This window comes from Canis lupus, chromosome 10 (genome assembly GCF_003254725.2).
Source record: "Canis lupus dingo isolate Sandy chromosome 10, ASM325472v2, whole genome shotgun sequence".
Lineage (NCBI taxonomy): Eukaryota > Metazoa > Chordata > Mammalia > Carnivora > Canidae > Canis > Canis lupus.
Window position 1 is genome coordinate 27,961,824 of NC_064252.1, and position 14,931 is coordinate 27,976,754.

The 14,931-nt window shown below is 56.5% G+C and overlaps 1 long non-coding RNA gene across 1 annotated transcript; it reads left to right on the forward strand.

Annotated features, from left to right (window-relative positions):
* The first annotated feature begins 1,087 nt into the window (after nucleotides 1-1,087).
* On the forward strand, nucleotides 1,088-14,414 carry LOC112668438 (uncharacterized). Its single transcript, XR_003141686.3, has 7 exons — nucleotides 1,088-7,615; nucleotides 7,916-8,025; nucleotides 9,293-9,381; nucleotides 10,050-10,231; nucleotides 12,715-12,915; nucleotides 13,625-13,681; nucleotides 13,957-14,414. It is a non-coding gene; the product is annotated as an uncharacterized LOC112668438 (long non-coding RNA).
* Nucleotides 14,415-14,931: the final 517 nt, after the last annotated feature.

Consider the following 14,931-nt stretch of genomic DNA (forward strand, 5'->3'; position numbering starts at 1 on the left):
GCTGGGCTCTCTGTTATGGATCCTATGTTTCAAGTTGAGAAGAAGTCCAGAAAATAGGGGTTGGGGAGAACCTTCTCAGGTCATAGGGAGCATGGCATGACCTGGGAGGATGGAGGTCAGATCTTAGGATGTTTTGACTAGGCCCCAGAGATGGGAAGGGGAGGAGGCAGAGGGGTCCAGGGTCAAGAGGGGCTCTAGCTCGGGCTGTGCACATCAGAGGGTGTGCTCTAGCCCTCTAGCCCCCAGCTCCCCCTCAAGGGGCAACAAGTCTGCAGGGCCGACGGGTGCATGCCCGGGGCCTCATGGCTTCTAGACCCTGCTCAGAATACCTGGGATCCTGACATTGTCTGCCTAGCTGGCCCTAGACCTGCTGCCAGGTTCTGTCCTCTCAAGAGTGGACTGTGCTGCCCATGTGACGCCCCCCCCTCGCCAGTAGGAGGGATGGCCAAGGGTAGCTGCGGGCCTGTGGTGTGTGGACAGAGCTTGGAGGTGTGGGTTGGAGGATTACAGGCATCTGCAAGAGCTCCCTTAAATTGTGGGCTAGTGCTGAGGGTGAGAAGGGAAAGGGGGGGAGGGTTGTGCTTTGGGCCAGGAAAAAGGGCTCTCAGGGCCACCACACTCAGAAGTCTCAAGAATTTGAAATTCAAATCTGTCATAGGTCATTAGGAAGGTGTATTTGCGTCAAAGCAGGAGGATGTCCTCACAGTTTGTTAGCTTGATTTATAACTGTCAAATATTTAGATGACAGTATGTGAGCTTCCCTCTGTGCTCTGGCCCAGGCTTTGCAAGCACCAGGGGCGGGCCTGAGCTCAGGGCTCATGGAGCCCACCAGGGTGGCAGATGGTGCGGCACGGGCCCACTGTGCAGGAAAAGTCTCTATAAATGGTGTCAGACAAGGAAATGGTTTTGCTTTTTTGTGTCTGGGCAGGAGCAGGTGGGCTCGAAAGTCGGTCACAGAGGAGGGAATGACCGTGTGAGGCGGGGCGGGGATGGAAGTGAAGATGGCCCAGCTTGGGCCCAGAGTTGGGAGGCGGGGGGTGGATTTTGTCTCCCAGGGGAAGAGGGATGATGGAGCTGGCTCCTGAGGGGGTGAGGTGTGGGGGTAAGGGGAGGTCAAACAGGCAGTTAGCGTTGGTGCTATTGTCCTGACCCTGAGGGTCCACCCACGAGCCTTGCCCTATGTGCCATCTGGGGCACCGTCCTGGCTGGCATCTGCCGTGGAAAAACTTAAAGGAGACACGGCCTCGTCCCTTGGAAGCCAAGAGAGGCTGGGGTGGAACAGTGGCGATGGACGCCCAGGGGTGGGGGGCTGCCTGGATGCCACTATCCCCTTCACTGTCTCTAAAGTTCCCTTCACATCCTCTAGATGAGGATTAAAGGCAGAACGTAACCCTAGTACCTAGTGGGGCCTCATGTGGCTTGGTCTCTGCAGCGGATGCCGTTCCAAAAAGCCCAGTCCAGCCATCGAATAGCAAGGGAAGGGGACGCTGCTCTTCCCTGGCTCTCTCGAAGGACATCAGGATTGCATGTAGGATTCATGGCGATCCTTTTCAGAGGCCTCTCTTTAATCTGTTCATTTGTCTCATGCCTAGGAACTGCTCCCACACTCCCTCCCTCCACTTCTCTGGTGTTGCTGCTGTTGCTCTGCTCCTGGCATTCCCCCCTCCCCAGTTTTGGTCCACGGGTACCCCCCTTCCCAGCCCTTTCTGGCCTAAGGACCATTCTGACTTTGGATGTGACATCGCCTCACCAGTGTTCCTTTAACAGTTGCCAACCAATCCCCACATAAGTCCCTGAGCTGTCACAGTGCCAGGCCTGCTGTTGGCTGCTTTGCTGGAGTAGGGGGTGAGTGGTCCATGGCTCCTGCCCTGAAGGAGCTCACCTCAGGGACAAAGCACCTTCTATGTGTTGGCACTGTGTTTGCACATGATGCTAACCATTTAAACCTCGCAATAGTGCCATGAGGTGGGCATCAGGTCATTAGATCTTTGCAGCATGCTCATGAGAGACACGGTGCTATTCTTATCCTCTGTGTATACACCAGGGGACCGAGGCTCAGCAAACACTAATTAATATAGGCAAGGCCAGACTCACACAGCTCATGCCCCTGCCTCAGGCCTGGCTGCCCCGACCACCCATCAGTGGATGATGACTCATCCCAGGCCAGGCTGTCAGCCAAGGGCAGAAGTGACCACCAGAGCCTGGAAAGGAAGGTGAGCCTGGAAAGGAAGGAAAGGGAGTATGGTGACCTGAGCACTGAGACTTGGGAGAAGCAGTCCTACAGGGCCCGGCCCAGTGAAGCCGCCCAGGAATGTCAGCCGAGAGCAGGAGGGTGTGATGCAGTGATGGAAGCACACGCTTTGGCTCAAAGAAACAGGCCCCAGAGAAGGTGTTGGGAGCTGGGGAGGCAGAGAGGCTGGGGGTGGGATAAAAAGAAAAAGGCTGTGCTGGGGGCATGGGAAGGTGGGTGCTGGCGGCTGGCTGCCTAGCCAGGGGACCTCCCACCACCCAGCTCCTTCCTCTCCTTCTCTCCCTGCCCCTGGTTGGATGGTGAAGTCCTACAGATTGTATCTTCAGTGTTCCTAGAGTCACCCCTCTCCAATGGGGCCTGACCCCAGGCCTCCGTCTCTCTCTTGGGTCCCTGCAATAGCCAGAGAAACACATGCGTGCACCAAAAGTGCCTGCTCATTGATTCTCTACTGAGTGCGCTCTCTGGGGCCCCAGGGCTTCAGATACCATCCATATGTTGGTGACTCTTCAGCTACACATCCTGCTCAGACACCCCTGGTGTCCCTTCCCCGCCAACCAGGCCTCCTGCTTCTGCATAAGTGGCACCACTCAGCCACCCTAGTCAACATCAGGTGGTCTTTACTGAGCTGTCTCCTCACTCCCACATGGGGTGCTGCAGTGTGGGCCACACACTTTCCCCCAAGGGCCCATCTTGAAGTTGACCATACCCTCCACGTTGGCCAAGCCACATTGCCCTTCACCTGGGCCCTTGCAGCAGCCTCCAAACTGGGCTCCCTACCTCTGTCCTGAGCCTCAGGCCCTCCCCTTGCAGCTGCCAGAGGAACTGTGGTGGTCATGCATCTGATTGTGCCCTCATCTGCTGAAAGAGGCCCCCCTGCTTCCCTTAGCCAGGCCGAGAAGGTTCTTAGCCAGGCTGAGAAGTTTCTTCACCCAGGCATGCTGTTCTCTCTGTGGGGGGTTTCCTGCTGGACCTCCATTTCTCCCTTCTTCCTACCCATAAAGAATCCTCCTTTTGTTCATGAGAGTCCTCCCCTTGCCCCAACCCCACTGACACACAGCGTTGGACAGGGCCTGGTCCCTAGCCCGGGGCCAGGCTGGATTGGGCTAAGTCAACCGTGGTGGTCCTACCCCCCTTGCCAGTGATTGGTTTAGGAATGGCCATGGGACCTGGCTCCCACCAGGGAAGGGACACCTGCAGGTGGGCTTTCAGGGGGCAGGGCCCAGTCCTCCTGTGGATACCCTGTTGGGTCTAATTGGGATGCAGATACCTGGAACCACGGCAACCTTGTGGCCATGAGGCTCCTCCCTGCAAGCCAAGGTGACACACTGGGAAGGCCAAATGGAAAGAGAACAAATTCTGTATTTGAAGAAATGGCGGAGCCAAGGGACCCCTAGGCCTGGACCTGCCTGCCCCTGACTTCTTGTGAGATGACGTCTCTTTCATTGGAACTCGCCAGAGTAGGGGGCTTGGGGCTCCTTGTAGCGTATGCAGACCTACACCATCCACGTGTAACTCCTCTTCCTGGACACTGTGCTCAGTTTGGGCTCCGTGTCAGCTCACAGAGGGACAGAGCTGCCTCTAGGGCCGATGGCAACCGTGGGCCACGTTAACAGAAGCACAGGGTCCAGGCTGGGGGAGGGGAAGGCTCTGTGCTCTTCTGTCCTGCCTGGACCCCACCTGGGGAGACTGTGGTTACTCTGCCGTGACTGCTCCAGGACGGAGCGTGACCTACTGTGGTCCATCTGCAGAGAATGATACCACTTGGAAGGGTCTGGGAATCTTCCTCATTCAAAGGGCAGGTGAGAGAACAGGCTATGGGCCGGCAAAGCGAAGGCTCACGGGAGGCCTCACTGGTGTTTGGAGGATGCAAGGATGTGCGTGCGCAGGGCTGCTGAGGGCCAGGACCGGCCATGAGCGGGCGAGGGAGCGAATGACAGTAGAGTGAGTTGTGCTGACAGCTTGGGGCACCCTCGACTGTCAGGGGGCCTCCCTCTCACTTGGGGAACTTGGTGGAAGCACAAAGGCCCAGGCCCTCCCTGCCTTTCAAGGAGCCCGGCTCCTGAGCTCCTAGCACTCCAGGGGACCGCGAGGCCCTCCAGCATCCCGGACCCCCTGGCTCGGAGGAAAGGAAGCCAGCATTTGGTCTGGCGTCGATTTTGACACAAATCCTCAGGGCCGGGCGTTGTTGTCACAGACTGTTTTGGTAAGTAGTGAGTCCCCCGTATGAAGCATAACTGAAACTAGGGTAACAGATGCAGTAGGAAAACGAGAGTGCTGGAAGGATGGTTCTTAGGCGGTAAAACAAAAATGGCCAAGAAACCTCCCAGTGTGTCAGAGCTCACTAGCAGTCCTCCTATATCCACCTTCCCTTCTTCCAGAGGAGCAGAACCCCTGAGTTTTGTCCGGCCATGTGGTTGTCTAGAAAAAAGACACTCCCTAGCCTGGCGTCGAGGTGAGGCCATGTGCCCGAGTTCTGGCCAGTGAGAAGTAGCAGATTCCCGGAACCCCCTTAACAAGACAGCTGGTAGGTACTCTTTGTCTCCTTCCCCTTTATCCTTCATTTCTGCTGTTGGCAGGAAGACAAGACGTAATGGTCGGCGCCTCAGCAGCCCCCTCAGACTGTGAGATCTTGGCGACAGAGATCATATGCAGCAAAGTAACAAGAGAAAGAGTCAGGTGATGCCACCATGGAGTAGAACTATCATGCCAGCTCCAGCCTGCCAACCTCAAGATTTTAGAGCAACACGCTTCTGGCTTAGTTCTCTGTTCTTTGTACCTATGGCTAATTCTGATAAAAATGCAATCTAAGACCAGTAACTATCATTTTTTATTCACGAGATTGGCAAGAATGAAAAGATTGTTGTACCACCAGAGACAGCATAGCACCGTGGTTAATATCCCACCTGGGCTGGACTCCTGCCCTGGACTGACCAGCTGTGGAAACGTGGATCAAATATGTCATATCAGTGCCTTGTGCCTTTTTTGGGTGTGTCCTCATTTGAAAAAAAAAATGGGGGAAAACCAACGTGAATCTGTTGAGTCTTTGCGAGAAATAAATTCTGAGAGCAGTGCCCGGTACAGGGCACGCGTGCAAAGGTGTGCCTCTCCTGTTACCACCGAGCTGCCACCCTGTGCTCATGTGCAGGGGCAGAGGGGCTGTGGTCACACTTGGTCAGAGGGAGTATAGAGTGTATAAAGTGTAGACAGCTGTTTCAGAGGGCTCTGGGCCCTATCAAAACTTCAAAAGTACATATGAGACTCTTTTCAACAGGTCCCCTCGAACCTGGCAATCGGCCCTAGGAACCCAAAGCCTTTGGGGCCAGATGTATTCCAGATTTTAGGGATTTGGTGCACATGCCCCATTCTGTGTCACTGCTGTACAGGGTCTGGGGGAGCTTCGTGCTGCGGCCTCCTGGGGACCTTCAGCCCCCTCTTGGCTTCAGCCTCCTGCAGACAGTGGCCCCCCTCAAGGGCAGCTGGGAGGTCTTGGGGGAGTGTGTGCTCCCGTGGGGGCCCCCTTGGTGGAGAGGGCCCAGGGGCAGGTGGGTAAGTGCACGGCTGCCTTCAATCCTTCCGCAGGAGGTCCCAGAGGGCTCCACCTCCCTGCTCCTTGCCCCCTGGTCCTCTGCAGTGACTCTTGTTTTGGCTTTTCCAGGTTCCTCTCACTCTCCCCCAGTCCCCGCCTCCTGCTTCCTGGCATCACCCTCCAAATAAGCCACCTGCACCCAAGTCCTATCTCTGGCTCTGCTTTTGGGGGAGCCCAGCCCCAGATGCCCCCACCCCCAATGAAACACAGTGTGTCTTCAGCAAGCTGCATCCATACAGAGAAACCAAGACTTTAAGTAGCCTCCCATCAATGAGGGTCAGTCAGGTTTGTTGCCAAATCGGTAAAGAAAAGGGCCTTGGTTTTCAGAGTGTTTGGATCTGGCAGCTGTGGGTAAGGGCCTCGCCTCAACTCACCTGCAATACGGAGGCGTGGCCTCTCCTGCTTGGTTCGGCCAAGGGACTAGAGAACTTCCCATTGTCAGGGACTGCTCCCAGGAGGCCCCAAGGACACAGCAGTTACCATGACCTTGAGGTCCTGCCCTCAAAGAGCTGACATCCAAGTGGGAAGAGACAGTTGATCAATCCAGGTACGGAAGGTGATTTGGCTTCTGGCAACAACAGGAGAGGAGATCCGAGGTGGGGAGACAAGGCTGCATTTGATGGGGTTCCATCCTGTAGCCAGGATGATGTCTGAGTGGGGATCTGACTGGTGAGAAGGAGCCCTGGACACTGATCCAGGGACGGGGGAACAGCAGATGCAAAGGCCCTGAGGCAGATTAAGGGTAGACTTGTTTGAGGAGGAGCAAGGAAGCCACAGGGGGAGGCACAATAGCTGGCTGGGAGATGGAAAGCAGGCCTGAGCTAGAGAGTCTCCACTGTCTGAGAGCAGAGGGGTGTACTGAAGGGCTGGGTGGGGGGAGGCAGGAGCGCGGTGCCCACTATCTGATTTGGAAGATCCCTTTGCTTGCTACTCCGGGTGGACAGGAGCATTAGCAGCAACAGGGCAAATTCAGAATGAGCCGAGTGGTGTTGGCTGCCAACACCAACCCCCCACGTCCTCGCCAACCGTATCCATGCCCTCTCCACAACAGGAATGAGACCCCCGGCCACCACCATGGGTGCTCCTGATTGGTCTAAGGGGGACCACAGCCACAGTCAGTGGTCAGGTGTGTGCACAAGACCAGTCCCTGCCAATGAAACATCAGGAAAAGTCAGCAGGGGTGGTTCTGGGGGAGGCCTGGGGACACAGCTGGCTTGGGGTGACACCTGCAAGGAGCTAGGGAGCCAGCAGAAAGAGGGAAGGGGCTGCCCCTGCACCAGGGACCTGAGTCACTACATGTTTCCTGCTGAGCCACCCTGGGAATGTGTTGCTGGTCCACGTGGGACTGAGCCCTTTAGCTCTCCTCAGCAGAAACCTCCAGATGGACAACAAGCAAAAGGTCCATCGGAAGGGAGAGTCTAACGAATCAGGGCCTGTCTGCTGCGGATTATAGCAGAGCCACTGCAGAGAGTGAGAGGGGACCTCGTGTCCCGAAAGGGGCCCAGCCACAAGAGGTGCCGTTGGTCCTCAACCTGAATGATGTCTGTCCCCAAGGTCAATTGCCAGACTAAGCAAATAGAAATGCAGGGCAACCAGTTAAATTTGAATTTCAGACAAACAATACATAATTTTTTTTTAAAGTAAAAAAATCTCGGAGATGGAGCATGTTAACTGGACGGACGTCCTGTGTTTTTTCTGGCAACTGTACTCCCGGGGAACTTTTTGCTCTGCCTGGAGACACTTCTTATCGAGGGTATTGGGAGGAACAAGGCTGGCAGGTAGGTAGAGGCCAGGGATGCTACTGTACGCCCTCCGGTGCAGAAGACAGTCCTCAACAAGGAGTTATCCCGCCCCAAATGTCAGTAGTGCCAGGGTTGACAGCCTCTGTCTTATATGGAAAACAGCAACCTGATAGGATATGATAGAGTCCTGCACGCGCACACGTGTGTTTTAAATCCAACTAAACTACACAGTTGCATAGAAAAAGAAATGGAAGCTCCCACCCCAAAGTCATGGGGGTAAGGAGTGCATATTACTTCTCCATCTAAATATTTCTTCAATGCTTTATTCTTTTAAAGTTGATATATTTGAAGTTACCATATATGTGCACAGAAAGTACACGGATCAAAATGTGACATTTTTCAGAAAGTGAACACACTCATGACGCAGCCCTCCAGAGGAAGACACGGTAGGTGACCAGCCCTCCATGCGTCCCCCCTCCCCACCCCTGCCCTGTCCCCTTCCCTTCTCTGGCTGCCCTGCCAGGATCAGGGCTCTCCTGACTCCTAACCTGTAGGACCCATGTGAACGTCCTACAGATGGAATCATGCAGTATGTAGTTGTAGTCCTCTGTCTGGCTTCCTTCCCTCAGCACTATGTCTGTGAGATTTGCTCCTGTTTTTCTTTTTTTTAAAGATTTTTAAAAATTTATTCATGAGAGACACAGAGAGAGGCAGAGACAGAGACACAGGCAGAGGGAGAAGCAGGCTCCCTGCAGGGAGGCCGATGCGGGACTTGATCCCAGGACCCCGGCTGGGATCATGACCTGAGCTGAAGGCAGATGCTCAACCTCTGAGCCACCCGGGTGCCCCAGATTGGCTCCTGCTGAGGGTGACGTCGCGCGTACTCACGGCTGTGAAATGTATCACAATTTATTCATCCCTTCTCCTGTTGACGGACATGGGGGTTGTTCCCAGTTTGGTACCATGAGGAATAAAGCTGGTACAAACGTGCTCTCACAGGTCTTTCGGTGGGCAGGTGGGCCCATTCCTGACAGGTTCCCACCTGGGCAGAAACCATTCGGCCAGAGGGTGCGTATACATCCAGCTTTATGACCAGAGGGCGTCCCAAGTGCTGGTGCCCATTTCCACGTCCGCCAGCCGTGTGTGCAAGTCCTGGTTGCCGGCCCTCCACACGCTCTAGCTATTTCATTTTAGTTCCTCTGGTGGGCGTGGACGTTGGCAATCAGTGTGATTTCAATTTTGCGTTTCCCTGATAATGAAGCTAAGCCCGTGCTCACCCCCGGGGACCTGACCATCCCCTTTTATGAAACACTCATTCAGGTCGCTGGTCCACTCTGCTCTTAGGTCATCTCCTTTTCTCTCTTTGATTTGTAATGGAGTCCTGTTGGCGACTATCTCTCCCCATTGTGCGGCTTGCCTTTTACCCTCACTTCCAGGGCTGTGTCCTTTCCTGGACCCTGACATCATCCAGGTTCAGGTAATAGAACGGGGACTCTCTGAATTGACTCAAGGCGGACGAGGTCACAGACGCCCTTGGCATAATAAGGTCCAGGAGAAAGAACAGCTGGAGGTCAACCTTTGCAGAGTGAAAGGCCTGCTTGTCTTTTCCAAGTGCTGCTATTGGACTAGACTCCCCCGGGGTGGGGGTGGGGGGCTGCTGCTCCTCCCCCCAGGGCCTGAGCACCCCTCTGCCTCCCCTCCGTCCCCCACCAGGGCAGTTGCAGAACTGACAAAGCTGAGAAGGCTGGATGCAAGAGGAGGCGGAAAACTTCGGAGGGAAGAAGGAATTACAGAGAACTAAGGTACCGAGTAGATGGGGGGCGTGTTTGTGCAAAGGAAATGTGAAAGGGGCAGAGAGTCCTGGGCAAGTGCTTCCCGCTGTCAAGGATGGAACCCCCCCCCCCACCGTGACCCTCTGTGTGCCAAAACCCCTTCTCTCCATGCTGCCCTCTGCCACCAGCGCCACCAGTGTCTCTTCACTGCACAGAGACACATGCCCAGCTTCTGTTCTCGCCACCCCATCCCTAAGCACCCACGTTGTACCAGCAGCCAGAGTATCGAGATCAGTTAAAATGAACAAAAGAACACATTTCTCTCGTGCTTAAAACCTTAGAATGCATGTGCTTAGAATGCATTGCCAATAATTTCTAGAGTCAACCCAGGCAAGACATGATCTGGCTTGGGCTGGATCTTTGACCACCCTCCACTCCAAGCCACGCTGGGCACCCACTGTTCAGACAACCACATGTTTCAGCCTCAGGGCCTTTGCATGTGCTGTTCCTGCCGTCTAGAATGACATGCTCCAAACCTTTCCATGTTGGCTTCTTGTCATTTGGGCCCTTTCTCAGTGTCACCTCCCCTGGGTGTCTTCCCAGAGCTCTTGAATCTGGCCCTGCTCCAAGTCACTATCCCCTCTCTCTTATATTTCCTCCCATTATACTCACATTGAAATGATCTATTTGTCTGCCAGGTTCCTTGCCATGTCCCCAGAGTCCCAGCATGTACACAGCACACAGTAGGAACTTGACAAGGATTCTCCTCTGAAGGCTGCTGGAGTCTGGACTGATGGGAGGTCCCCTGGGATCCTGTGTAGGCCCTCCCTGCTGAGGGAACGTGCATTCTGGGGAGGACACTAAAAGACTGCTTGCTGGGGTTAGTTATTACCTGGGTAAATAAACAATCATTACAAAAAGTAATATTAACTAAAGAAGGGATGCCTGGGTGGCTCAGTGGTTGGGCATCTACCTTCGGCCCAGGGCATGGCCCCGGGATCCCGGATCGAGTCCCACATTGGGTTCCCTGCATGGAGCCTGCTTCTCCCTCTGCCTGTGTCTCCATCTCTCTCTCTCTCTTTGTCTCTCACGAATAAATAAATAAAATCTTAAAAAAAAATTACTAAAGAAAATCACAGAGCTAGGTGAACCATCGTGTCCCCCACCTGTGCCAAGGTCCAACATCTCTGAGGTCTCAGGAGCCCGCACAGGAGGCTGAGATGGGGGTTGGCTTCAGATGGGAGCATGTGGGGGAGGGCAGAGTGCTCCTTCCAGCTCCAGTCAGAGGCCCCCTCCTGGGCTGTCTGTGGAGGGAGGGGAAGAGGGGGAGGGGGAGCTGGGGTAACCTGAGTGCCCCTCCCTTGACTGCCAGCCCAGAGCCAGGGAGCCTGGGGGCCTCAGGAGGTGCAGAAACACTTGTCTGTTCAGGAGCCAGGCAGGAGCAAAGATGCATGAGTAGGTCCCAGGGATCCAAACTCTGTGCTTGGCCCCAAACCATTCAGAGTAAAAACAAAAACAAAACAAAACAAATAATGAGACCAGCCACCAGGACAGGTTTGGAGTGAACAGCTGGCGGCCTGTTGCTTTGGACGGAAATTTGAAAGGTGTGGAGGCCACATGGGTGGGCTTCAAGGAGGAATCTCGTTTTTATAGATGGGTAAACTGAGGCCCAGAGGGGGCTGGGCAGGGATGCTGCTCTCTGGACTAGTAGCCCAGTGCTCTTTCCTCCAAGCTTTGGATTCTGCTGATAGCCAGAACTCAAGGGAGGAGATGGGGGCACTTGGTGGGGTGTGGGGGAGTGGGGCGGGTGCCGGCTCCCCTTGAGGGGAAGTGAAAGGTGTCTGCAGGCCTCAGAGGAGGGGGAGCAGCAGGGGAGTGGGATCATCCCCAGCAAGCAGCCCTGCCTGTGCTGGGAGAGGTAAGGGAGGAGGAGGAGCAGGAGGAGGGCAGGGCTGGGGGCATTAGGATTCCAGGCAGCTGCCGACACCCAATTTTCCAGCTGGGTGCCCTAGCCTGTTCTCTGAGCATCCTGCCAGAGCCAGTCTAATTGACAGGGAGAGAGGAGGCTGCTGGGGGGTGGGAGCAGCGGGAGTGGGAAAGGAAAGGGGGAGAGAGGGAGGGAGGGGTGGGGAAAAGGGAGGAAGGAGGCAGGAGTAGAGGGGGGTAAAGGGGAGAAGGGGTGGAAGCAGGTGGACACAGACCCAGTGAGAGGAGGGTTTGCAGGTTGATGCAGCTGAAAGGCAGTCAGGGCCACCCCCTGGTTTAAGGGAACGCCCAGAGAGAGGCAGCAACTTGCCTGGGGTCACGCAGCCAACAGGAGGCAGGAGCCATAGAGACAGGGGCAGAGGTTTCCTGACTGAGGCCCCAGGAGGGAGAGAGACTCCCAGAGGAGAGGGAGAGGCCTCTGGGGGGTGGAGCCGCCCTGGCCTCCTCCCAGGGCCTGGGGAGGTGCAGGGATGGTTGGCTTCTGACAGGTGGGCAGAGGGGTAGGAGGCCGGCATGGGTGCCAGAGCTGCCCCCGCCAGCTGCCAGGGGTGACTGGAGTAATTAGTGCTAATGACAGGATCAGGGACTTGGGCGTCACACCCTCAGCCCTCTGGGCCTGCAACCCTGGGAGGGGCTGGCAGGTGGTGGGAACAGACAGGAGGGTGGGGGGCTGCCCAGGCCCTGCAGCCCCCAGGTGACCCAGATCCCTCTCGGGATGCTCCCCAGCAGCGCTGGCTGGGTGTGTGGTGAGCTTTTGTTTGCTCGGCCACTGGGCTGATGTCACTGTGTCCCGGCCACCCACCCACCCGTCACTGGGTGCCCACTGAATGGCACGCTGGGGGCTGGCAGCAAACTCCCTCAGGCCTCAGCTTTGCGTGGAGTTTCCAGGGGCCAGACATCATCTGTTTCTTGCCCCCTCCCTGTTGCTGCTACTTGGCCCCTTCCAGGCAAAGGTGGCCCAAAGAGGGACTTGGCCTTGGCTGGTGCGGCAGGTTCCCCTTCCACCTCTCTCCGGGTGTGTCTGGGCCCCGGGCTAGGTCGGGTGTGCAGGTGGGCATTGACCCCCCCCCCCCCGCGCCTTGTCCCTCCACCAGGGCTGCCCTTGGCTGCTGCCCCTGGGGGGCAGGGCTGGGGGCTCCTCCTTACCCCCTGGGATCCCAGAACCCACAGAGGGTCTCTGGGGGTGCGGGCAGGAGGCCCACGGCTATTTAGCTTCCAACTGCCGGTCCTCCCCCACCGGATCCCGATCTCCATCCCGATCTCCATCCTGATGATCCCCATCTCAGGAAGCGCTGGCTTCCTCTGTGCCCACCGACTGGGCGCGAATCTCTTCCTCTCTGTGCTGTGTGCAGATACAAGCTTCAGACTTTTATTTAGAAACTCAGAAGCTGAGCCTTAACTTCTGTGGGCATAATCACACCCTGAAGGTGGTGAGTCTGGAATGTTCCGGGCTGGAGAAAGCCAGCAGCGCACGTCGGCAGTGGTGAGAGGGAGATGTAAGCACGGCACACGGGTTGACATGTTTTCTCGTGCAGAGCCTCACGTTGGTGACCCCCCCCACCCTCCGTCAAGTGCCAGGTGATTCTCTGGTGGATGAGGGAGGGGGGAAGGGACCGAGGGATCGGCTGGACCTGGGAGGGAGGAGGGTCCATGAAGGGGTTTCCCTGCCCGGCTTACCCCGTGCCAAGCTGGGAGTCAGGTGTGTGGGTCTAGGAGGGGGTTCAGGCCGGAGGTGGAGATGGGCAGGGCCCCTAGGGAGCTTCTCCAGAACCTCTAGGCATCCTCGAGCAGAAGTAGGCCGGTCTGCCAAACTGGGGCAGGCACAGGGAATCTGGGCCGAGGGCCCGGTTTGTCCCCAGGCTGTGCCTCGTGCGCTGGCACCTCTGTGCTGCCCGCCCCTGCTGGGGCAGTCCAGGGCAGGGCTGTCCAGCCACCCGTTGGTGAGTCCCTGGTGCTCACACGTGCATAGCCCTTTGCTGACCCTGGCTCCATCGTAAGGAACCAAGGCCCCAAGAAGCAGAGTGGCCCATCTCCAAGCCCAGGACAGCTACGTGGCGGGGCCGGGATCTGTCCCCTGGCCTCCCGGATGGTAGGGCTTAGCCTTTTCTAGGCCACCACACTGCTGTGCCCTTCACAGGGGATGGGAGAGGCAGGTAAGCTCTCTAGTCCTGGAGGAAGCAGGTACAGGCCCTCTAGCCCAGAGTCAGGTTGTTGTAAAGGGGATTTGACTATTAGAGAGCTCAGGGAGTTCTTTGCCTTAGAGTATCAGCCATCATGCCTTTTCCAGGGAAATCTGCATCTTCAGAGAGAAATCTTCCAGATGCCAAAGAATGGATTGATAATGGTAGGTCGGAGGCCTGGTGACGAGCTTGCGTGTGTGTGTGTGTGTGTGTGTGTGTGTATTGCCACCTACCAGCTGTGCAGCATCGGGTAAGTCCCTTACCCTCTCTGAGCTCAGTGTGTTCACCAATGACATGGAGGCGGCAGGCCCTGGCCCAGGCCCAGGAGCTGCCGGGTCTGTGGGGGGCCACTGGCAGGTGGATGTTGAGTACAGCTGGGCTTCAGGGGCGGGAGGTAAGGGTTGTCATGTCTGTGGTTTTGGTTGTGATCTTTGTCCAGCCAGGCAAGGGGAAGCCCGTGTGGACTGAACGAAGCAGAGTGGTGTGACGGTGGACACCTACCTACTCTTCACATCCAAGGGATGGAGAATAGCCGGGAAGTCTACCCCTTCCAGAAATAACGACAGTGAAGTTGGTCCCACGCAGGATGCCTGGGTGTTTAGGGGAGTAGAGGCAGAGAGGTGGCCGAGGACCCCCGGGGGTGAGGGCCGTGTGTTAAGTGTGCAGTGTGCACACAAGTGTGCGTGTGCCTCGTTTGTGTGCATGGGGTGTTGGTATGTGTGCCTCCCTGTGGATGCCTGTTTTCCGCTGTTGTGGAGAGCACTGCACACAGGCCCCGCAGCCTCTGGCCAAGGGCAGAGGAATTCTTTATTTCCATGGCCTTCCACGGTGATTAAGTCTCCAAACTTTTCCTTAACCATCATTTCTTCAAAATGAAAAATCAAATTGCATCTCCAAGCAGCCTGGAAATCGATTTCTTTCAAAATGAACTTTTGGAGGAGCGATTCCAAAGAGAAATAAGAGGAGGAAGGTGGGAGGGGAGGGGGTGGGGAGGGAGCAGCTGCCAGGGCCTCCAAGGGCCCAAGGGGGTGCCCTGGCCCAGCTGGTGTTCCCCACCCCCCTGCCCCTGCCCTGCCTGGACAGTCTCAGCACCCCCACCCCTGCCGGCCCTCAGTTCTGACCCTGCCCCGGGGGGCTGGCAGCCTGGCCTGGGAGCCTCCGGCAAGTGCCCACCTGCACAGGCCCGAGCTCAACAGAAAACCCAGGAACGTGGCCCCCCAGAGGATTCCAGTGAGGGTGCTCAGCAGGGTGGCACTGGGTCCTATGAGGTCAATGGAGGGGATTCAAGGAAGGACTGGTGGCCCTTCATGGGGGAAGGGGTGTGTGCCTCAGGGTTTGCTTGCCTTCCTGCTGTGTGCCAGGGACTTGGGCATTTACTCATCCATTCTACAAGGCCCTGAGGCTCAGAGAGGTG